General features: G+C 41.4%; 1 long non-coding RNA gene across 2 annotated transcripts; it reads left to right on the forward strand.

Annotated features, from left to right (window-relative positions):
* Positions 1–27: 27 nt before the first annotated feature.
* On the forward strand, positions 28–20558 carry LOC308594926. Of its 2 annotated transcripts, XR_014011677.1 has the most exons (9): positions 28–561; positions 2511–2619; positions 6720–6816; positions 8034–8154; positions 9036–9139; positions 13056–13095; positions 17059–17175; positions 18701–18761; positions 19885–20558. It is a non-coding gene; the product is annotated as an uncharacterized lncRNA (long non-coding RNA). The 2 variants fall into 2 exon arrangements; XR_014011678.1 differs by lacking the exon at positions 9036–9139.
* The last annotated feature ends 3537 nt before the right edge of the window (positions 20559–24095 follow it).

The raw sequence follows: 24095 nt of genomic DNA on the forward strand, positions 1-24095 counted from the left end.
CACGCAGGGGGATCGGGCTGTAGGGCTCCCTTTGAGAGAGTCCCGCCCTGCTAACGGTATAGGTAGGAGAAGCCGCGAGGGAGGAGTTCATAAGCCGCCCCCTTTTTTTTAGTGAAATAAATACGCGCGTGCAGCGATAAAAAGCGAGCTGTGCCTTTGTTTTCAAATCAGGACGTTGTTGCTGCCGCTCCCAAGTATTATAATCATAAAACTGTAAAGTTGGAAGGGGTCACGAGGGTCATCTAGTCCAACTCCCTGCAAATGCAGGAAACTTTTGCCCAACGCGACTGCCTTAATAAAGAAAAAATTGAAATAGCAATCCTTGGAAGAGCCCCCTGTAAGAAAACGCCTTCTTCGGAGTTGCCAGAAAACATGTTGCAACTGCGTGGGATGCGCAAGTGCTTTCTCCAGGCAGAATTTGGCCCCTGCATAGAATTTGCCCCCCCCCCCATCATTAGGCAGAGTGGAGCAACTGCCTCAAGAGCAGGTGCTGGCAAGGCATCAGGGGTGGCCTCTCCAGTGCCCTCTGCTGACCTCATTGGTGGACAACACTAGCCCATTGTAAGTACTGTATTGGGAAACATGTTTGTGGGCTTCCTATAAGCATATGATTGGCCACTGTGAGTACAACATGAGGTTGTTTTTTTTAGGGGACTTGCCACAATTGTTGAGCTTTATTAGGATAAACAGCCAAAACTTATGTAGCTGGTGTTTTGAGGGACGGGCAGTGGCTCCACCCACCTGCAGTGGCCGAGACACCCAGCAACTGCCATGCCACTCTGCATCTCCTCTGCTGCCCAGCAGTCCAGCCCCCAATGCCCAACAGCCACCATGCCGACCTACAGCCCCCCCTGCGCCCGGGTCAGCTCGCCACCCCCACCCCTACACTACAGGGACTAGGTAAGCTTTTGGCCTCATCCACCATCAATAAGATTCAACTGCCATTCCAATTGGCCCTCTGTCTAATAGAGGTGCTGCCTTGTTCTTTGCCTCAGGCAACAAAATGTCTTGAGCCAGCCCTGCCACTAGGGTCAGCTGTTCAGAAATCCCTGTTATTGGCTTGTGCCTAAACACGCCACTCAAAAATGCCCCACTGGGTTTGACATGTGCATAGAGGTTTCCGCATGTTTACTCAGGCTGCATATACATAATTTTAAAGCACATTCAAAGTGCACCCTGCACGAACCCTGGGAACTGTAGAATTGTAAGAAGAGTTGCAGTTCCCGGCCCCCCTAAACTACAGTGCTCAGAATTATTTGAGGGGTTAAATGTGGTTTGAATCTTCTTTAAATATATGGTGTTAAGCAGCATCAGAAGTAAGCCCTGCTGTATTCAGTGGAGCATCTTCCATACTAAGTGCACTTGAGACTGCAGCCTATTGCTCAGGAAGGAGAGTGTACAGCTTGTGAATTGCAACTAGAGTTGCAGACTCCTGAAATTAATGGATTCTGGTACTGGCTAGGGTCTGGAGGTGGAGTCCAGAGAGGGCCAATTCAGCTGCAGAATCTAGTGGCTCTTGGCGGACCCAGGAATAGAAAACAGCACAGTTTTAAAAATGTTGCAGAAGATGCTCAGGAGTGACTTTGCCTATTGCTTTTCAAACAATTGTCAGAACCTCCCCCCACTGCTTAGTTTGAACTCTCAACAGGTGTGTCACTTGTTTGATGGGACTCTGAGACTGTCCGCTCCCATTATGTGCTGGAGCTAGAGAAATGAGAACATGCACATAAGGCACATGGAGATAAGGGTGGGTAGAGCATCAAAAGTCCCAGGATCAATCCCTAGCATCTCCAGGTAAGGCTGAGAGAGAGCCCTGACTGAAATCCTGGAGAGATTTCTGCCAGTCAGTGTAGACAATACTGAGCTAAATTGAACAATGGTCTGGCTCAGTATAAGGCAGTGTCCTATGTTCCTAATTCACACAACTCTCCTGGAAAAATATCTAGTCTGCTTTTCTTTTTATTACAACCTGGTTGAAGTTTTAAAAACATAGATTGAGGACTCCTATATATTAAGGGAAGGAGCAAAAAATATATTTTGATGATTTTCAAGCCAGAAGATATGAAGTGGTCAAACAGCTGCCTAGACTCTATAAGCTGTAAGGTTTCATGTGACATATTTTACATTTCAATTTTAAGGTTTTGGCTCTTGGATGAAAAATAAAATACCTGTAGTGTCAAAACCAGTCTTGAATACCCGCTAACCCATCATATTGCATATTTTACAGGAATACACAAATGTGTTTTTCTCATATGACTTCCTTGGCCAATCTTGATTTAAATGGCAGCATGAGTTCTTGGCAAATGTTATGTGGAAGGGACCAGGTGAGGGAAATGAGAGGTAGCCAGCTCAGCAACACATTACCCACAGAGGGAAGTTAGGGCAGGGAACTAGTTCTTAATGCTCCTTATCTGCATACCCTTTGTTCTCCATTACATAACTGCTGCCTCTTGATGCATGAACTGAAAATATTTCTTGTTTAGTACGCGATTTCCATTAATTTTGTTTAGTTCCTCTGCCAAGCAAAGCAGGAAGTACACTTTGAGTGCTGGGATGGCTGTAGCTATGCTCTCCAGAGGACAGATGTCAAGGGGAGACAAGAGTAAACACTCAAAAGAGGTGAGCAGTTTTATGTCTGGCCAGAAGAGGAAGCAGAGACAATGGTTTTTGTATTGTTTAAATGGTTTTCAAAGAAAATTGGTCTTCAAAAACAAGGCATTAGCAGCTGGGAAGGTATCTTGCATAAAACCACAACTTCTGCACAACTTCAGTTTATTTAGGAACATAGAATGCTACTTTATATTGAGTTAGATTCCAACTCCATCAAGCTCAGTATTCCCTACACTGACTGGAAGCAGCTGACCAGGCTGGCGGTATTCCCAGCCCTAGGGGACCGGGTGGTGCTGTGGCCTAAACCACTGAGCCCCTTGGGCTTGCCGATGGGAAGGTCAGCGGTTCAAATCTGCACGACAGGGTGAGCTCCCATTGCTCTGTCCCAGCTTCTGCCAACCTAGCAGTTTGAAAGCATACTAGTGTGAGTAGATAAATAGGTACTGCTGTGGCAGGAAGGTAAATGGCATTTCCGTGTGCTTTGGTTTCTGTCATGGTGTTCCATTGTGCCAGAAGCAGTTTAGTCATGCTGGCCACATGACCCGGAAAGCTGTCAGTGGACTAACGCTGGCTCCCTCAGCCTGAAGCGAACTGAGCGCTGCAACCCCATAGTCACCTTTGACTGAATTTAACTGTCCAAGGGTCCTTTAACCTTTTATTCCCAGCCTACCTAGAGATGTTAAGAGATTGAATCTGGGACTTTCTGCTTGCAAGGCAGGTACTCTCCTATTGAGCTATGACTCTTCCCCAAATTTCCCGGAAATTTCAGCAAAGTTTCTTCATAAATTGAATTATGTAGTACAAAATGCCGGACGGCATGTCTGCTTAGGGCATGTTGGGAGATAGTGGTGTTCTGATAAGCTGGGTCAGCTCATCCACTCTTTGCTAGCCAAAGGGTATCCATGCAAACCTGTACCAATCCTCTGGATTGGCCTTTTTGGACCTATGGGTCAATTAGCCATCCAGAGAAATTGTGGGCACCACGCGCGCGCACACATACACACACACACACACAGACAGACATATACACCTCCACCACCACCACCGCAGCCAAGCACACCTTTTCTACTCACTATAGTAAAATGTATCTTTCAAGCCTCATTTCACCTGAGAAGAGGACCCTCTGGGTGCCAGAGAAGACATATTTGGTTTTTGTGTACTAGAAGGTGCCATGTCTGTGAGCCCTGCTCTAGATAGTACAAGTAGAAGGGCATGCAAAATACGTTCTTTGTTTCCCATAGGTTTAACAGGTAACCCAGGTGAGTTGTGAAAGCTCTACCATTATCCCATGAACACGGCAGTAATTTAATTATTCCTGCACAGTTTCAGTTTGGCTCAGCTCATTTTTTGTATTGTACATTCTGTACTGTATGTTTCATTAATAATAATAAAAAATCATGAAAAAATGCATGAGAAATATTCCTTGGGTTCCATAATCTTTTCCAAAGCCTATTTCGGAAAAGGTGGATGAAACATATTTTCAGCTACACAAATTCCTTTGGCTTGAACTTCTCATGAAGACAGTGGAATAGATAGCAGGAGATGTTAATGCCTTCCTGTCATAGTCCTAACAAAGCTCGCCTGCCAGTGCCAGGCCAGTATGAATATGTCTCCAGCACGTTCTCTCTTACGTAGAATACACTTTCTTGCTAGTGGGTAGTACTTAAATTGAATGTTAGATATCACCAGGCTTATATTTGATAAGTGCTTTGATGTATACGGTATATAAAAAGCTTGCCCTTGACCACAAGAGTCATTCACAGAAAAGGCAGGGTAACAATACATTCATCCCCATAGCATCCTCAAACTTCCATTGGAGGGATTGTAATCCAAATTCATTCAGCCTTTCCTTTGGAAAGCAAGGCTCTGATTTTGTTTTTTTTCAAAAACACTATTTGGCAATATTTGCGATGGTGCTTTTAATGTTGACATTTGTAAATAACAGATATCCTTTCTGCTGTGGTTGAATGTTTAGCACTGGAAAGGGCAAGGGAATATCACATTGTGAATACATGCTTCCTCTCAACAATTCCATCTAAAGCCTGAACAACTAAAAACAATGGGAAAGCTTCCATTAGCACCTGTATAATGAAGCTCAACTCATTTGCTCTTCGTCTTCCTGCTACATTTACTGCTACTTGAGAGGTGTATTTCCTGTGAATTTCTGCATGATGTGTGCAGCAAAGGGAACAAATCCCTCCAGTATCATTCAGGGGGCAAATAATGATGCTGAAACTTGGGAAGGCATGGTAAGCATCATCATAAGAACATAGGAAGCTGCCTTGAATTGAGTCATACCAGCTAGCCCAGTATTATTTAGCTTGTAGCAGCTCTCTAAGGTCTTTCACATAATCTACTAGCTCAGAGTTTCTAGACGCCCAAGACCCATCACCCCACTCAGCATGACCAGTGGTCAAGACTGATAGGAGCTGAAGTTCAGAAAGACCTAGAGGGCCATGTGTTCCCTACCCCTGCACTAACAGAAGTCAGCTTCCCTGAAATTAAAAACACTACAAGTCCAACACCAAACACATTGGTGCAACTATATTGCCAAGGGTTTAGCGGTAGGGTAAGAAGCATGTGAAGTGAGCCTGTTTAATAGTCCTTTGATGAAAAGGAGAATCACCGAAGTTCACTTACCAGCACAATCCTATGCATGTTTAATTCAAAGTACATTCTGTGCTGGTTGTTATACACCACCCCAATCTCCACAGCCGTGCAGGATTCCAGGGTTACAGGCACTTACCCAGGGTTCATGTTTCCTTTGGAAATGAGGCACAGTGGAGACTGTGGTGTCTTTATGTTATATGGTTTATTTACACATATATACACCCGAGCCTACAATGTAGGGGTTCAAAGCATTCTACTCAAAGCAGGTTCTGTCTCTCTCATGGTTGCAACATTTAATCCAAAACTTCCAGCCCCATAGTGCTCTAAGTCCTCTTTCTCCAGCTCGCAAATTCCTTGCCAAATGCAACAAACTCTCCTTCAGCTTACATCCTTGCCCACTCTAGTTCTGCCCCTCACTCCTGCAACTCTGCCTTTTGTCTCCTGCTACCTATCTCTCAGCCCATAACTGGGCTCCACCTGCCTGCGTCCAGATAGTCTTTGCCTTCTTGATGGCTTCCTTGATGGGTCAACACCCTGCCTTCATTTGCTTAACGACCTGGCCATTCAGGCTGGCCTGAACACTGGAGGATTGGTTTGGCCTGTATTTTGCAAAGCCAAACTCAGGGTCTGGCAGCCGGGGATTAGAAGTGGGGGTCCAGAGATTAGAAGGTGAGCCCAGGCACCCCACAAACTATAGCACAGGTCAATGGGCTAACTTCAAAATAGTGTGTATAGGATTGCAGCTAAAACGTGCTAGTAGCAGACTTTACAAAAAGTTGTGTACAAGTACATTTATCTCAATGGTTAGGAGACATTCAAAACATTCAGATAATAGACAAATGATGCTGTGTCTGAGACATGCAAAGTAATGGTAGATAGCTGTAATTTTAACTGAAGTATATGCAAGCACTGGATGACCTAGACCATTTGCAGTTCTTTGGAATACTACAGCAAAGGTGAATTAAAATGATTAATCTGAAGTATCTCAGAAAACATTGGATCAACAGGCAAGTATGCCTTATCTCTCTTACCAGTCAAGAGGAGTGGATATTAATTATTAACAAATGTAGGATGGAAACAGCAGATGAAAATTAAAACTCCTAAGATGGTTGAATTCCATCTTAATATATCCTCGAAGATCATGTAATCACATCTGTTAATGGGCAACCTAAGAATGCTACATTTCCTGAGTGACAAAATCGAAATGACCTCAAAGATACAGTCTTCAAAGAGTTTACGTAATCCATAATTAATGGACGTGTTTAAACAGTTCAAAACTCTGGAGGTGAAAATAAAGCCGATCTATGTTCACTACACAAGTATGACCACAGCATTGAAATGATTAAGTCACAAATAGCCTTACATGCATTTTTGAGCAACTGGCTTGAACATTGCAGCCTGGTATCTTTTTTCAGTGTTTAACCTATATAGATGGAAGGCAGATTCAGATCAGATCAGGTAGATTCTATGTACCATTGCTTCTGTAAATTTCTTTACAGTGTACCATGGCAAAGCTTTCCTAGTGTTATTATTCATTGGAATCAGACAGAAGCCGCCCTTGTCTTTTAATCAAGATGAACTTGAAAGGTGAACATGGTAAGTGGCAGAAATTATTTATAATTTTGGTAATAAAAGTTTATGTCCAACATTCCAAATTTCATACATCTGCTCTGGTGCTGGCCTTGAGATATAAAACAATTGGAAGTTTCCTTTAGAGTGGGCATTAGTTGAAAGGGGATAAATCAGAATGATAGAGTTCATAGCCATTCCTAGCTCACAAAATTTCCATATTAACATCTTCACCTCAAACATAAATGGTTACAAAGTTACAATGAGGACAGTTGCATTGGCCTTTGTCAATTGAGCTTAATGATGGAAATCCAGACAATGGAACATTTACCTACTGTGGAGCGTTAAAAGAGGAACAATTTCAGAATCCTTGTGCAGAAGACCCAATTAAAAATTTATGGCCAACTGTAAAACATAAAGTGATATTTGACAGTCTTTCTCTTGTTCTCCTTTTACCGAAGTACAAAACAATGAAACATAAGAAGTCCTCTCACCCCCAACTACTTATAATGAAGCCTTTTTCATAGATCAATGGGAGCTGTACAGAGGATTAAAAATGTGTTTCAGGGTTGTATTTGTTTTATCTGTAGCTCATGCTATTACAAAGGCTGGGATGGCATAACAGAACAAAAAACATAATGTTTTTACAGTTATTAAGCCCTAGCCATAGTTATCAATTTAATTAGGGCTGCAGTTCCTTCATTCCTTTACCTGGGAGCAAGCCCCATTGAACTCAATAGGACTTGCTGTTGAGTAGACATGAATAGAAATGTCTATTGAATGACATTTGGGATTTAAAGCACCACAGCTTTAAAGCACGTTAAAAGTAAATGTATCATTACATAAATTTTCATGGATTACCAAAAAATGATGCAATCTGATGAAGCGAGATTTAACGCCCAAATAAGCTTGTGTCATAATAAATTTATTAGTCTTTAAGGTGTTAGTACTGATCTTTTTATCGTTCTGCTAAAATTGTGCTGTGATCTACTTCACAGGGCTGTTGTGAAGACAGTAGACTGTAAAAGACTTCAGAATTTGGTCACCTCCACACCATACATTAAATGCATATGTAAGGCACATTGCCTCTCTCAAAGAATCCTGAGAAATGCAGTTTGCAATTCCCAGCAGCCGCAACAAACTACTTTCCCCAGGATTCATTGGGGAGGCCATGTCTCTGGGGGGAAGTATAACATTACTGAAGGGCAGCAACTAAGAACATCTTTCTGCTTCCTCCCTCTCAGCCTGTTCCCCACAGTGGGCTCCCCCTTCTCTTCTTCATCTGACAGCAATTATCACCCCAGCCCTGAGCCAGTGATGACACCAACCCAAGACAGACATATCTCCCTCCATAAGTGGATACAGGTATTCCTCACTGTGTACCATTTCACAGTGCTTCCACGAACAAACATAGGGCCCTGGTTCATGACAAATTTTCAGAATTAGGAGAAAGATTGCACTTCAGTATTCACAACCGAAAGGCAAACAACAAAAGCATCCTCAACTGCAAGCCAAAATCACTGTAGTGATAGGAAAGGGTCCGTATGCTCAGACAGGGGTCTCAAGTGGACTCGTTCTGCCAGTGCAGAAGGGAGAGAGAACTAAGCTAGAAACCTCATGTGCTGGAGATTTGACTGGTTCAGTAAACTTAATATATGGCGATAATTGACAAACATGTTTTTGCTGCAGTTTCCTAACCTATCAATCTACTGAGGAGCTTTTAGGCTAGTGTCCTGGTATGTTGTCAGCAATTCCTACAATTTTCAGCAGGACTAGCTGATCTTACGAATCACAATTATTGGCCATGACTAGAAAAGTATTGCTGAAAACAAGCAAGGTCTTAAGAAACTGAACAAATGGTTGGCAGGCATGAACTTTATAGAGCCAGGCATGGGCTTTGGCAAGTTCTGAAACAGACCAACTCTGGCCACAATGTGATATCAAGATGTATGTAAAACCGGGGGGGGGGGCAGTGTGATGCCCTCCAGATGCTGTTGGACTACAAATCCCATCAACCCCAGCCAACATCTCCAATGTTCAGGAATGATGAGAGTTGTAGTCCAACAACATTTAGAAGACATTACGTTGGTTACCCCTCTTCCAGCACTCCAGAGACTCCACAGCTAGCATGATTTGCCACACCATTTGGGTTGTCTAATAGTGTGTGAGTATTCGCACACCCAAAATTTACAAATGGCCAACCCATGTAAACAACCACAGTGACACTCATATTGGCGCTTTTACAGAGTGCGCTGGAGTTGAAGACACTGGTCCCAGTCCTGAGATGTTGGCAAAGGATCGCACCCAAGGATCACCAATGAGGAAGGATGGGACAAGGTTGTTTGAAGCTGTAAGCACATATATGGGGAATGGGGAAGCAAGAAAAGGACTCAGTCCAGTCTCCAGTCTTGTTTCTCTGTCCCCACCACAGATTATTAGTGCTGCCAGAGATGTCCGTTCTTATTATTTGTTTGGCAGTGTCTCTTCAATACAGATGTGCCATGTGAAAGTGCTGGATACACAGTTCTTACTCATCCTTCTTTGATATTTCTAGCAGGGGATAGTCTAGTCAGGAATGAAAATTGGTTTCTGCTTTTGCATCACTCTTGCCAAATCGTGGCAATTGTGTGGTTTCAAGCCCATATCTAATATAGAGAAGCTGTATTTCATGTTAGCCTTTTTGGGGGGAAAGTGATTAAATCACTGGACAATTTTCCAGTTTTATTATAAATTTTTAACTATATGGATCAATTTCAGGGTGTGTCAATTTCAAGGTCTTGAATTAAAGCTGTATCGTTGTCAGACAAGCAGCCTATAACCAGAAATGGTTATTCTCCATCCATGTTTCCAATTACTGAATCTAATATATTATTAAATTAGCCTTTACCCAAAAAGCATTGATTCTCTGCACAAACATCATCTTAGACTGTCTTGTAAACTGCACATTGTTTTCCCTTCTGCTTTTAATTTCATCAAAGTAGAATTGATTTTGTCATGTAGAAGAGCTAACCCCAGCAACAAATCAGGTTTTTGAAACAAAAGTTCATTGTAGATACCATTTCCCCCCTTTTGTTGAAAATGTTTATTTTCATTCTTTGCTTTAGTTTAGACTTGGCTTATAAAAAATGCAATGTTTACTGTTGCTTATATTGCTCTTTAATGTAGCTAGTTTTGTCTACAATTACTACAATATTCAAAGCAAATGTGGTAATATCATGCTCAAAATCTCTTGGACAAAATTACTATCCAGACATGAATCTTATGGTGTGTCCTAGTGAAAATCACAGATTCTTAGTCTAATTCACTTCAGAAGTTGGTCTGGAGGGTAAAATGAGGCAAATGTGCTCTTGGGATGAGGGCAAGAAATATACTCTAAAATAAAAATTAAAAATGGCTAAACACAGCTATTTTCTGGTGACAAGAAATCCAATGAATGCATGGATCTTTCCATGGGTTCCCGTATCGGGGCTTGGTTGCTCCATGTTCTAAAATGCATACTTAAATCTTGCTATTCAGATTCTCTATGCAGGACTCACTGGACTCTGGATCAGGACAGCTAAAAGTTTGCTAACTGCTTTTGAAAGACTAGGGCTGTCATGGGTGTAGCCAAGGGGCAGGCAGGTGCTCCCCTAGACCAAGTAAAACAATATAAATACTTAACTAACCAACCAACCTCGTCAGTTTTGCCCCCACCAACACAAGTCCTGTCCCCCTAATCAAGTCCTGCTTCCCCCAACAAAAATCTCGGCTACACCCATGAAGGTTGTTATTGTTCTTTTAAGTTCTTCAACAATACAAGGGAGGCCTGTTTTACAAACTGAGCCTGTGTAGGATAGTGATTTTTGACTGTTGACCTTGAACCCAGCAAACCAAAGTTCAAACACCCATGTCAGAGGAAGAGTGGAGCCGGGGGTCGTCAGAAAGAGACAGTGGCGGGCTGGCGACATTTTGACTTGCTAGGGCTGCAGAGCAGCAGAGGTCAGGTTGACAGGAATCTCCCCTGTAGTGCAGGGAGTATAGTGACTTGGTCCTGTTGCAAGAATTTCCAGCTCAAGACCCCCAGAACCTTACACACTGCTGCTCAACTGTGATGTCAACTGGGCAATCTTGGGTCAGTCGCTTTCTCTCAGCCTAACGTTATTTACAGGGAAGTTGTGATGATAATATTGGGGAGTCTGGGAGTGTAATATGCTACCAAGAGCTCTTTGAACAAAAGGATGGTATGCATGTAATGCTCAAACGTGTGCAACAAGCAAGCCATTGTGATATAGTGGTTAGATTGTTGAAATAGGACTTGGGAGTCCAATCCCCAGTAATATCTGAAGGGACAGTGTTATTTTTCTAGAAAAAGAGGTGCCGGAACTCACCATGGACACCTCCCTTGTTCTCTTATAATGGCAATGGCACCCACCAGAGAGGTGGCATCACTGAATTCCAGTGAGTTCCAGGTGAGAAAAAAGCCCTAGTCCTTAGATATTGCTTGGATGCTAAAGCTTTTGATGGACTGGTTTTATGGTGTATTTACCATGTATAGTTATTGTTGTCCCTTAGGATAGCTTGCTGGTGAAGGGTGGGTTATCAATATTACAATCAGTCAAGCAAGTAAGTCACTTTATTCGTAGAAGTGACTCTAAACCACTTAACACAAGTAAACTGACCCCCAGCACCCCTCACCATCGGCCAGTACTGGCTGAGGATAAGGATAGAGGACTCTTCCTATTTCTTTCCTGTGTTCGTTTAAGTTATAGGTCTGTTTCATCCCTCCATTTTTTATTTTTTTATTATTTGGCAGACTAAACAAATGAAAAGATGCACGAAAACTTCGCATTTAAAAATGTACGTGTATTTATTTATCCCGCCCTTCCTCCCAAAGCAGCTCAAGGTGGTCAACACTTTATACATATTCTTCCCCAAAATACAGAGTTTGGTCATCCCCCCCCCCCCAATATTTATACTGTTCCATGGTTGCCACATATTCAATTAATTTATACACAAACTATGGCTTTTAGAACAGCGTGGCACCCGTACTTTGGAACACTGTTGCCACTGAAATTAGGCAGGCACCCAGAATTCTAGGAACATATTAAACTGTCTTATACTGAGTTATGCCATTGGTCCATCTAGCTCAGTATTGTGTACACTGATTGGCAGTGACTTTCCAGGGTTTTAAGCAGGAGTCTCTCTCAGTCCTAGATGTTGAAGATGAAACTTGGGACTTCCTGCATACAGGGAAAATGCTCTACCACTGAGCTATGCCCTTCCCCAGATTCTGACGTTTTTCTGCCTGCTGAAAATGTTTCTGTTTCGCCAAGCATTTCTAAAGAATTAATTTGATTCAGAGCTGGTCATTTGTTCTGCACATTACAGTTCGATAATTTTATGGTGTTTTAATGATTTTATTTCACACCCCCATGCTTTCTCTTTTTTCACAATGAATAGGCAGTTTAGAAGTACACTTGCAAATAAATATCTATAAAACATTCCTCATAAAATATGCATTTTTGTGTGCATTTCTTGAACTGAAAGTGCATCATGAAAGTCAAAGAGCACAATCTGATTGACAGCTTTATTCCGATCTGCATATAGGTCCAGGATCAGCAAATGAGGTCAATTGACTTTAAAACGAAGACTGAATAAATTTCTCTTCCATCCTTAGCTGGGGATTATGGGAGTTGTAGTTCAATAGCATCTGAGGACTGGAGGCTGTGGGAGAATGATGCAGACGTGGAACCCTCCACCCGTACTTTTTGTTGTTGCAGGTTAATTACTGAAAAGATATGTAAGTGTGTGCCTTTAACACACATTACAACGCTGGAGAGTAAGGACTGCACAATTAGACACTTTAAAATTACATTAAATTCAATTGGCTTGAACTTATTGCATTAAAGTCAGTGTAACAAAAAGTGATTACAGTAATTGGATTGAATCATGTTCTTAATTATTACCTAGGATTATGTATTGTCCTTAAAACAAAACAAAAAAATCTAAGTACAGATGGGTTTCAGTATTTTTTCCATACCAACCTTAGAAAGTCATGCCCTCCCTTCAGATGTCAGGGAGAAAAAGAATTACAGAACTTTTAGAAAACATTTGAAGGCAGCCCTGTTCAGGGAAGTTTTTAGGTGACATCTTCTTTTATATATATATATATCACTGGAAGCCGCCCAGAGTGGCTGGGGAAACTCAGCCAGAAGGGGGCAGGGTATTATTATTATTATTATTATTATTATTATTATTAAAGCCACTCACTTTTATTCCCATTTTAGAGTTCGGGAACTGAGGCTGACGTAACTGAATTGCTAAAAGGTGAGTCAACAGCTCAGGCAGGGCTTTGAATCTTTTATGTTTCATTTTGCTTTTGTAAAGTCATTCCCAATCAGTTTATTGAAAGCACAAAAGCAGGTGAGCTTTACTAGAAGCCTGACAATGCCATGAGACAGAAACTGATACATTATTTATATTTTTATTACTGCTCAGAAGGAATTTTGCTATCAGATTCCTTTATAGCATGTATAATGGTTGAATATTGTTATAGCCATTTCCTAGAGGCCACACAGGTTTTTTGGTTTGGTTTGGTTTTACGTGTGATTTAAATATGAAAAGAGAGTGGGGGAAACAGGTTAAATTATTGTATGTCATTTCTTTTTGAGGCTGGCGGCCTAAAGTCAATGGGAAAGGCTAATGATTTACTGCATGAGCAAGTTAAAAATGTATGCACTAATACATTTTACTGCCCTGTATATTCATGCTTTATTCCTCTGGCTCTTAAAGTTTTTTAAAAAAAACAAAAACCACACACACACAGAGAGAGAGTTTTCTACATTTAGAGATATCTCCTGAAAAATTGCCCTAACAGATAATAGAAGAGTTAAGAAAATGCAAACATACAATTTTAAAGTACCGGTAACCTCTTTGCAGCTGTGCATCTTTCCCCTTGTAACATGGGAGTGGAGTCCTTATCTTCCTATTTCCATAATGAAAGCTCCCCAAGCACAGGCCACTGTGGCAGATTTACAGCCCTGGAGCAAGAGAAGTGACAGGCATTTTAATATGAACGGAGATATGAGGTCTTTAATGTACAGTGATGTCACTTCTAACAAGGTAGAAAGTGGGGGCGGGGATCGGATGGGACTTTTCATCTGTTTGTTTGTTTCTCCTTCTCACTCCAGTCACCAAAGCAAGTGAAACCAGCCCACTACGCCAATGACCTTTTTTCCCCTGGGAAAAGGTTGCAAATAACTGATAAAATAAGGGATGAGATTCTGCTTATTCAGGTGGAAGGCACATGCTTAGGTTAAGGGAAGGAAACAAACCTACCTTGGGAATGCATTAACCACAGTAAGGTAAAGCCAAGCATAGTCTCTAGACAGAACTTACTTTGGGAGTATGTAAGGGCAAGACGTGGTAATGAATGTCCTCAAGGGAATGTTAAAATGAACCGCTTGTTGAATGTTGACCCTCTTTTTATTATTCTTTTGAACATCCTGGATATGGCCTCGGAACTTCTATGTAGTCTGATAATCCATCTATTGGTCAGAGAACAGGAGTGGCTGGTGCAATAGGGCTGTGTTGCAGAGCCATCCTCCTGACTTGGAATAGGCAAATCCATCAAGTTCTGTTTCTTCTCGTTTCTCATTTTCTTCTGGTCTTAAGTCCAGTCCTTCCCAATTTCCACATCAATCTGCAACTTTTGAAGAAGTCCTCATGGAAATCCACCGGCATCTCAGTGCACAGTTCTTCTAATACTTTTGCAAAGCATTCCTTCCGTAACATAATGCATTTTTGTATGTTATTATCTCCAATACAGTGGTACCTCAGGTTACAGACACTTCAGGTTACAGACTCCACTAACCCAGAAATAGCACCTCGGGTTAAGAACTTTGCTTCAGAATGACAACAGAAATTGTGCGGCGGCAGCGGGATGCCCTATTAGCTAAAGTGGTATCTCAGGTTAAGAACAGTTTCAGGTTCAGAATGGACCTCCGGAAGGGATTAAGTTCTTAACCCGAGGTACCACTGTATATGCATTTGTATGCACACTGGATATGCACTTTTGAAAATATTTCTTGGCTGAGTCAATGGGAGAAAATGCCTGCTCTGCAATTTTCTGTGGGCTGTGATGCACCAATTAACATTTACCCAAGTGCTCTTACAGGTTTCCCCAATATGCAAAACTGTTTAGATTCTGTGATCTTTCAGCCCCTCCCCAACCTTCTCTCCTTGGGAAAAGTTAATGAATGAATGGGTCAGTTGACAGCCTGTGGGCCACTTGGGTGCATTGCTGCCAGCTTTCTGGACTTCCATGTCAGTATGGATTTCATTCATTGTATGATCCCAAAACTGTGCTTGTGGCCTTGCTTGACAATCTTTCTCTAGAAACTGACAGGCAAACTTATACTACATTGACCCTATTAGATCTTTCTCTGGCCTTGGGTACATATGACATCAAGAGGTGTTAGGGACACAGTGGTGGGACCTGAGAGGCATTTGCATGCCAGAAACTCAATTTGTTCTCCAAAGAACGTTCCCAAAAGGTAACAATGAGTAATTGTGCAATGTTCCTCTGGAACCTCCCTTATGGAAAGATTCATAGGTGTCTCATTGTTAGTTTTTACTCTCTCTAACTAGGGCCAGATTTAGGTTTGATGAGGCCCTAAGCTACTGAAGATAATGGGGCCCTTTATATGTCCAGCTGTCCTTTGTCAAAAACAAATTGCTGCTATTTTTTGTGTTGAATATATGCTATATGGTGATTTATGGACCTAATAGGTATCTAAAGCCATTTGCCACTGTTGCTGCATGTAGGTTTTGTTTTATTTGTTTTTTATCTCATATTTTGTAAATGTAAATCCTTTAAACTTTTTTGGGGGCCCCAAGAGAGTGGGACCCTAAGCTATAGCCTGTTTAGCTTATACGTAAATCCAGCACTGTCTGTAACCCTTGGTTGTCAAATATATATTCCATATAAGCAGTGTGATCCTAAACCTGGTTTCTACACAGTGAATTCCATTGAGCTCAGTGGGTCTTACATTCAGAATAATCTTGCTCAGGAATGCACTGTTAGGATGCAATCCTAAACACTAGAAAGCATAACCCAGTGAATATGGTATGACTTACTTCTGAGTAAACATGCATAAGACTCTGCTGCTAATCACTTGCTTCGCAGGGACAAGAAGAGCCCTGGTTTAATTTTAAGTGGCTGGTTATATTTTTACTGTTAATAATGCTACTAAATTAGGTATTGCTGTGCTGTTCAATAAGCTTTATAGTTGCATAGAACATTTATGCTGCCGCATACCACACCTATCTCCAAGCAGTGTGAGATTCCAGGGTTCCAGGCGCATACCCAAGGCTTGTGTTTCATGTGGAGAATTAGAAGCCTTGATTAGATTTTAACACTTGCTAGATCCAGGGATCGGAAGGGTCTCAGCATACAACCTAACCCCCCCCCCCCCGCCCATAGCACTACTTTGGTTTTATATAGCCTCCTTTCCATAGTGATTTATTTCTACCAAGTTATTCTGATGGCTACTTCTGCAGTACAATAACTGCCCCAGATTTTGGAATGGAATCAAAGAGGCAAAAGAAAGAAAGAAGTTATCGGGTGTTTTCATATATTTCTCAGAGTTTAGGGGCCCTCTAGATACCACCAAACTCCAACACCCCCATACCTGACCATAACCATGTTGGGTAGGAATAATAGGAGATGGAGTCCAACAATATATGACTTGGCTACCCTTGGCTTGGGACGCAGGTGGCACTGTGGTTTAAACCACAGAGCCTAGGACTTGCCGATCAGAAGGTCGGCGGTTCGAATCCCCGCAACGGGGTGAGCTATCGTTGCTCGGTCCCTGCTCCTGCCAACCTAGCAGTTTGAAAGCACCTCAAAGTGCAAGTAGATAAATAGGTACCGCTCCGGCGGGAAGGTAAACAGCGTTTCCGTGCGCTGCTCTGGTTCACCAGAAGCGGCTTAGTCATGCTGGCCACATGACCCGGAAGCTGTACGCCAGCTCCCTCGGCCAATAAAGCGAGATGAGTGCCACAACCCCAGAGTCAGTCATGACTGGACCTAATGGTCAGGGGTCCCTTTATCTTTACCTTTACCCTTGGCCTAGGCTATGGCTACCAACTTATTTGGCAATTATTTTTCTGGGTAACCATGCATAGGATTGCACTGTTTGCTTATCATTACTGTTTATTACATTGACCTAAATGTACATCCATTCAGTGAAAAGCGTCTTCTTTCCATTTTCTCTCTCACACTAACAGCTATCTTGAGAGATGCTTAAAGGCACATCTCTGGGCATAATGAATGAAAACGTTCGACGGGACCACAAGAACATTTCCAGATGGATCACACCCATGGCATGCTGCTGCAGATGGAATGTGTTTCAGGAACTGTAGCTCAGTGTGCTGAATCTGTTTAGCAATTAGAATGCCTATGTTGACAAAGACAAAAAAATAAAAATCAGCCAAAGATAGTAATGAGAGACTATAGTCATGGCTCCAGTAGAACATATTATTAGCATTAACCTTAGCACTAGGTCATGCACTGTCCCTTCTAATGAGTGATGTTAGGGCTTCTCTGACAGGCTGATTCCAAGCAGAAGAGTAACATAACCTTTACTATTTGATTATGCCAAGAGGCATATATGAACTGCAGAAGGCTAGACAAGCCTAGCCCTGTATTATAAAGAATAATTTGATTTCCATCCTATTCCCTTCCCTGGCCTTTTAATTTCCTGCCAGCAAAGGGGAGTCCTATAGTCCAGTCGTATACACATGAATCTGGCAGTTAAATCCCATCAAGTTCTACGAGACTTACAGTCCTTGGCGGGTTTACTCAGAAGTAATTTCCACTATACACAATGGGACTCGTTCCCTGAGTACTAGGTGTGTGCATAAGATGGCAGCGTAAATCTAGGATAGGTATGCACATGATTACAGCCCAAGAGTCTCAGAGTACACACTCAAGAGAATTGAATGTGGGTGAAAGAATACAAGAATGCTTTGGCATCTTAAAGGCTGATTTGTTGCAGCATCTTTGGTATTCAAGAGCTTACTTATCTGATTGATTGATTGACGGCATTTACATCATACTTTTTTCTCCAAGGAGCTCAAGGTGGTATACATGGTTTCCCCCCTCCTCATTTCATCTGCACAACAACCCTGCAAAGTAGATTAAGCTGAGAGGCAGTGGCTGGTACAAAGTCACCCAGTGAGCTTCATAGTTGAGTGGGGATTTGAATCCTGGTCTGATACTCTAATACTCTAACCACAAAACCACACCGGCTGATGTACACAATTGTGGTTGTCTGTAATGCAGGCATTGTAAGTGTAGGTGAACACACAAGCACAGACATACACTGGATACTTGAGGAAAAAGAAATAGTTATAAGGAAGGCTGAAAAATCACACCCAACACTGGTAGGCAAGCAAAGAATTTGCACAGCATCACAACATTTGAGTTTTTATTTTTATTTTTTTTAATTATCACATCTACATATCCAATAACCAAAGTAGTAAACAAGCATGAATCATCTAATCCTAAACTGCACAGATAGTATACATAAATGTTAAATATTCAGTTTGACCAATGTACCTAAATATTTACTTGAAGCCACATCCACTCCATACATCCATAAAACTTTTAAAATAACAATCACAAATATCAAGTCATTAATGGTTTTAAATTCTAAATGCCATTATAAAAATATTATTTAAGTAATATGCATGTGATATTATTTTTGTTTGTAGTGAGTTGGCCAACCAATATCTTTGAGCAATTAAATCTGCCAGGGTTTAAGAAGTGCTTATTATGAGTATTCTTTGACAAAGAAGTGATTGGACAGGCATTGTAATCTTCCTTGTAAATCTTCCAATGAATTTTTTAATGTATGTGCATTTTTAGCGATGTCCCTGAGCTTATAGTAAGTCTACCTGAAGTCATAGGTGGAAAGACTGTCCTACAGGTATGCTTTTTGTTGACCACATGCGGAACGACCTATTTGAATGAGCTACAGCAGCATTCTTGTGATGGAAGTGGGGTAAGTCCACACTATTAGCTTATTGTAATAGTATACTTGCTTTGTGCTTTAAAGCCGCCCTGAGCCCAGCTTTGGCTGGGGAGGGCGGGATATAAATAAAATTTATTATTATTATTATTATTATTATTATTATTATTATTATTATTATACATACATATTGCATTTTGACAATGAAGTGAGATGGCAGCACAGGAGCAAAACCTGCAAAACTCCCTTGTGATCTTAGCAGAAGCAGAAGCTCATTAATGCCTAAATAGTGGCTGGGTCCATCTCTTTCAGTCCCACAGATTCCAGTAAAAACATGGCAGCCATATCTCTGCAGTAACAAGGAATCCCAATAGTATATCTGCTAATATTCTATAGCAGATCACTTAATTCAGTATACAGGCAGCCCGCCCACCCCATCCCATTTATGCACATTCAATATGTGCACGACCGTGTATAAGCACATCGTGCCAAACCTGAAAGTGACCCGGAATTGTCCTAAAGACGGCACTGAAATGGGGCAGTGTGGGGTGTTTGCAGCTACATAAGGGAGCTGTTGTATTACAAAGCACTACATAGAAGCTCTCCATGCTGTCCAGGCAGTGATGGCCTTATTTCAGATGCCCTTCTTAATCAGTCGTATTGGAGGGGGAGGAAGAAATACCTTTGAGCTGCTTGTAAGGAAGAATGAGATTGGCTGAAAATAGAGTGTAAGTCTGTCTGGTGTTAAAGCTCTGATGTTGTGTTCAGCAAGAAATCCACTCGGATCAATGCCATCCAAACACAACTATCAATAATCAGAAGAATGTATGACAAGAACTAATGTTTTATATCACAAAGTAGGTCTTGTTCACACAGTTAGCTTTTGGATTCTGGGCAAACAGGCTGATGAATAAAAGTGACAACTGCTTTTTTATGCCTGCTTTTAATGTAATTGCTTGCTGCCTTTAACCCTGTTTACTGTATATTTGGTTAATTTAAAATATTGACTGAAGTTTTTGCTTGCAAAGCTCTGTTCTGTAATGCAGATTACTATGCATCTAAATGGGCCTTTTTGCCTTAGATCTTCCTACCAGAGACCCTCTGAGAGATGATCTTTGTTTTGTTCCGTATCAATACCCATTTTCCAGCTGCACGCAAGATGACAGTAATACATTGCTTCTTTTATACAAGGCAATAAATGACCTTAATAATGTAATACTTATTTAAGGGGGAGCATGGCTTGTTAAACTGGGAAAAGAATGAAGATCAAGAAAGTTCCAGAGATGTTGGCAACTGTCTTTCTCAAGACAATGGAGTGCACCTCCAGGGGTGAAGTCAAACCACTGGGAAATCACAGTGCCTGCTGTGGCTGCAGAGACCGGTAACTCATAACTGCTGCCTTCTGCATTGTTATTTCTGCATTAGCAGCACTGAAGTGACATCCTCAGGGCGCAAGCCCAAGAACTGTGTATGGAGGTCCTGGCCTGCCCAGATGACAAGAGCTCATTGATGTGGGCCAAAGGAAAGCAGAGCAATATGTTTGGCACCAGTTGCTGGAAGGAAGCATACAAGACTCCATCCAGCCCTTTTCACACTGTCACAATTCTCTGAGATGGGAAATGTGATGACTCATGATAGGGTATTCTCAAGAGTGGCACCCCGACTCTGGCATGTCCTCCATTCTCAGGTGCAATCAATATCAACACTAATTGAATTTTGACACATTTGTCCATTCTTCCAAGCATTTGCCTTGGCTAATGTAGTTCTGCTGTTGGCATATTGTCTGATTTGAGATTAAATAGTATTTAAATGAAATATTGTTTTATTGTATATTAGTGGTATTCCTCACTCTGGGATTGTGTGAATTATGAAGAGCAGGTTATAAATAATTTAAACAAACATGTATATATGCAAACTGGAGTTGACCCAATGGGTTCCCATGACCTAGAATCTTCTGGGGCTGTGTGTGCATATGGAGCCATTTTCTTCGGCATCAAGTTTGACTTGTGCACCCAAGGAGTTTTGCGTGCACATTCTGTGGCACACGTACATTGGTGTTGCACCAATGCCTTTCCTGCTGCTAGGGCTTCACTTCTAAGAACCTGGGCTTGTTTGCAACTAATGGTGCCTAATATTTACTGAAATCAGCTGAACGTTGACAGGAATATATAATCAATAATTTCAGAAAATAAATTAAGCCATGTGACAATGTAGCAGCAACCTTCCTTATTCAAATCTGAATAATGAAGAAGAGGGTGACAAAGAGCAGCAAAAGATGGGGGTTCGAAAGCCTTGGTTTTTTACTAATTAGAGCTCTGGAAAAAAATCGTCATCATCACTGGACTCAGCCCTGAAACACAGAAGCAAACGAACAGCCCTGGTTCAATTTTCAGTTTGTGCTTTTGAGTCAGCTCCGGGGTTGCCTTTGATATGTTACGTGCTCATGAACTTTCCATCAATTATAGATGTGAACTTTTTCACTCTGCTGAGTTGTTTGTAAATACTGTGAGGTAGCTTTGCCCCAGATCATACCAACTTAGAACTTCAGAATGGGGAAAAAAAACACATACAGTGGTACCTCGGGTTACATACGCTTCAGGTTACATACGCTTCAGGTTACAGACTTCGTTAACCCAGAAATATTGCTTCAGGATGAGAACAGAAATTGTGCTCTGGCGGCGCGGCAGCAGCAGGAGGCCACATTAGCTAAAGTGGTGCTTCAGGTTAAGAACAGTTTCAGGTTAAGTATGGACCTCTGGAATGAATTAAACACTTAACCTGAGGTACCACTGCACAAAGTTATATGAGATTATCTTCTCCTACACCTATGATTGGCTAGCCAGTTTTGATATGTTTATATTTCTGTCCATCTGCCCCTTTATCCTTTCACCCCACCTGAATCAAAGCCATTCATAAACTCTCCCCTCACCTCCGCTTAGCTAGTAATAACTTTGCCATGAAAACTTTTCCAGAGTTCACTCATGAAAACCAAAGTCTACTGTAAACGCTCCGTGCAAAGTTAGCTGTGCGCTTGAATGATTCCCACAAAATGCTAACAATATGGAGGCAACTGAGGTAACCCACTATCTGTTGCAGGATAGACAGACTAGGTAGCTAGGAGTGGAGGCAGAAAGTTTGCAAGAGTGAGAACTGCCTGGGAATGAAGGAGAGAGACGATTCAGAACCCATGTAATTTGCACTTCTTGAAACATTACATAAACCAAAAGGAAGCTATCCTACAAAATTCACACTTCTCTGAATTTTGCAATGCAGTCATGCAACTAAATATTGTGTAAAAATGTGTACCATGGTACCTCAGGTTACATACGCTTCAGGTTACATATGCTTCAGGTTACAGACTCCGCTAACCCAGAAATATTACCTCAGGTTAAGAACTTTGCTTCAGGATGAGAACAGAAATCGTGCTCCAGCGGCGCAGCAGCAGCAGGAGGCCCCATTAGCTAAAGTGGTGCTTCAGGTTAAGAAGTTTCAAGTTAAGAACGGACCTCCGGAACGGATTAAGTACTTAACCCGAGGTACCACTGTACATTGGGCAAAATTGAAGACAAAAATATGTTTTATTAGGTAAAATGTGCACTACAATAGTAAAGCCTATTTAAAGCACATTTCGTTCCTCCCCTCAAAGGATACAGGGAATGGTAATTTACCCTTCATTGCGCTACAATACCTAGCACACTTAACAGACTACAGTTCCCAAGCTTCTTTGGGGAGGTGCTTTAAATGCAGGGTGGAGTCAAAGACTTTCCCAGCTCTGACTGGAGAAGCTGGGGCCTTTTACATGCAAAGCATGTGCTCTGCTCATTGAGCTAAGGTCTTTCCCCTAAGTATTTTGCCTCTGTCCTGGATGACTGAAAATAAGCTGCGAGTTTCTGCCAATCAGAATTTTAGATCAAGAATACCTTAGAATGTGTTTGCATCATGCAGGCAGCCTGGCTAATAGCTGATGATTAACTAATATATTCCATTCTAATTGATGTTTCAAACCCAGTTAATATTACTGATTTTTCAAATCAGGAGCTAGATGATTATCAGACAGTCAGCTATTTAAAATTGTTTTCTGAATGTAGGTCAAGTGTTACATTTTCCTGGCATGCATTTGTTATCACTGCTGTTGTCGAGTAGACAACAACACCTATGCAGCTAGGGTAATTCAGAGATTTAACGGCTCTTGTCTGGTGCAATCTCCTTTAATTTCAGGGTGAGGATGTTTCTAATTAACCTGTTTCCAACAGGTTTGCTTTGAAGTCCCTGAAATACCTTGGGACAGTCCAAGAACTCAGAAATGCTGGATGTGTTCTAAATCCTGCTTCCTCCTCCATCAGGCTTAGTGGCCTAATATTTTTTATTTCTTTTTTGCTGTATAACATTATCAATTGCAACAATTGGGTTATGTATGCTATGATGGAAAGGGAACTCGTTCAGTTGATCCTTGCACTAGACTTGTACATGCTTTTGGGGTTTCATCAGTAATTAGGATAATGGACTTGGTCTTGATTTTCAGAAGAAAACAACCATAATGCCTTAATGTTTTCTATGGCAGCATTCTGGGCAACATATATTTTAGCTTTCACATCTAAATGATGTTTGTTTTGTGGTCTTGACCTGCCTGTCTAGATTAGGTAGCATCCCATTTAAGAAGGGGTTGGGTGGAGGGAGACAATTTATTATCAATACATTAAATAGCCTCCTCAGTTTATTAATAGCTGTATCCATTACAGAAATGTTTCTGAAGTCTTTCCTGCAATACTGGCATTACTGCTAGCTAAACTATGACAATTTTTCCTGCTATCATTAATCTAGTGAGCTCACCTTTAAAATGTCCATCTTTTTGGCTTTATTCTCCCCTTTGGCATTTTGCCAGTAACTTTTTGCTCTTTTAGCCTTTTTTTTTTTAAGCTACCTAAGTGGATGAAGTAGGACATGCACAAGTCTTCAGATTCACGTTAAGTGGTTTTCAGAAAGCAAGGAGCAGAAGCAGAAATGTGAATTTCATAATGAAAAAAGGAAGGCTCCAGGCTCCAGAATGTATCTGTAATCATTTACGCCCCACGTGGTAGTATGTTTTGGATATGGAGCTAAAAATTGCTGTTCCACTGCAAAAAAAATGATACTAATAACTCATTTGAAAGTGTTATATACAATAATACCCAGCCCAGGCATAATTTCTCACCAATTGTTCAAGACTTTTATACAATTCTGTAGCAGCTAAAAGGTATGGCTGAATAGGACATATTTACTGAGTTCAGAAACTTCTGTGTTCCTATTTCTCCC

The sequence above is a fragment of the Podarcis bocagei genome, assembly GCF_964188305.1.
Source record: "Podarcis bocagei genome assembly, chromosome: 9".
Lineage (NCBI taxonomy): Eukaryota > Metazoa > Chordata > Lepidosauria > Squamata > Lacertidae > Podarcis > Podarcis bocagei.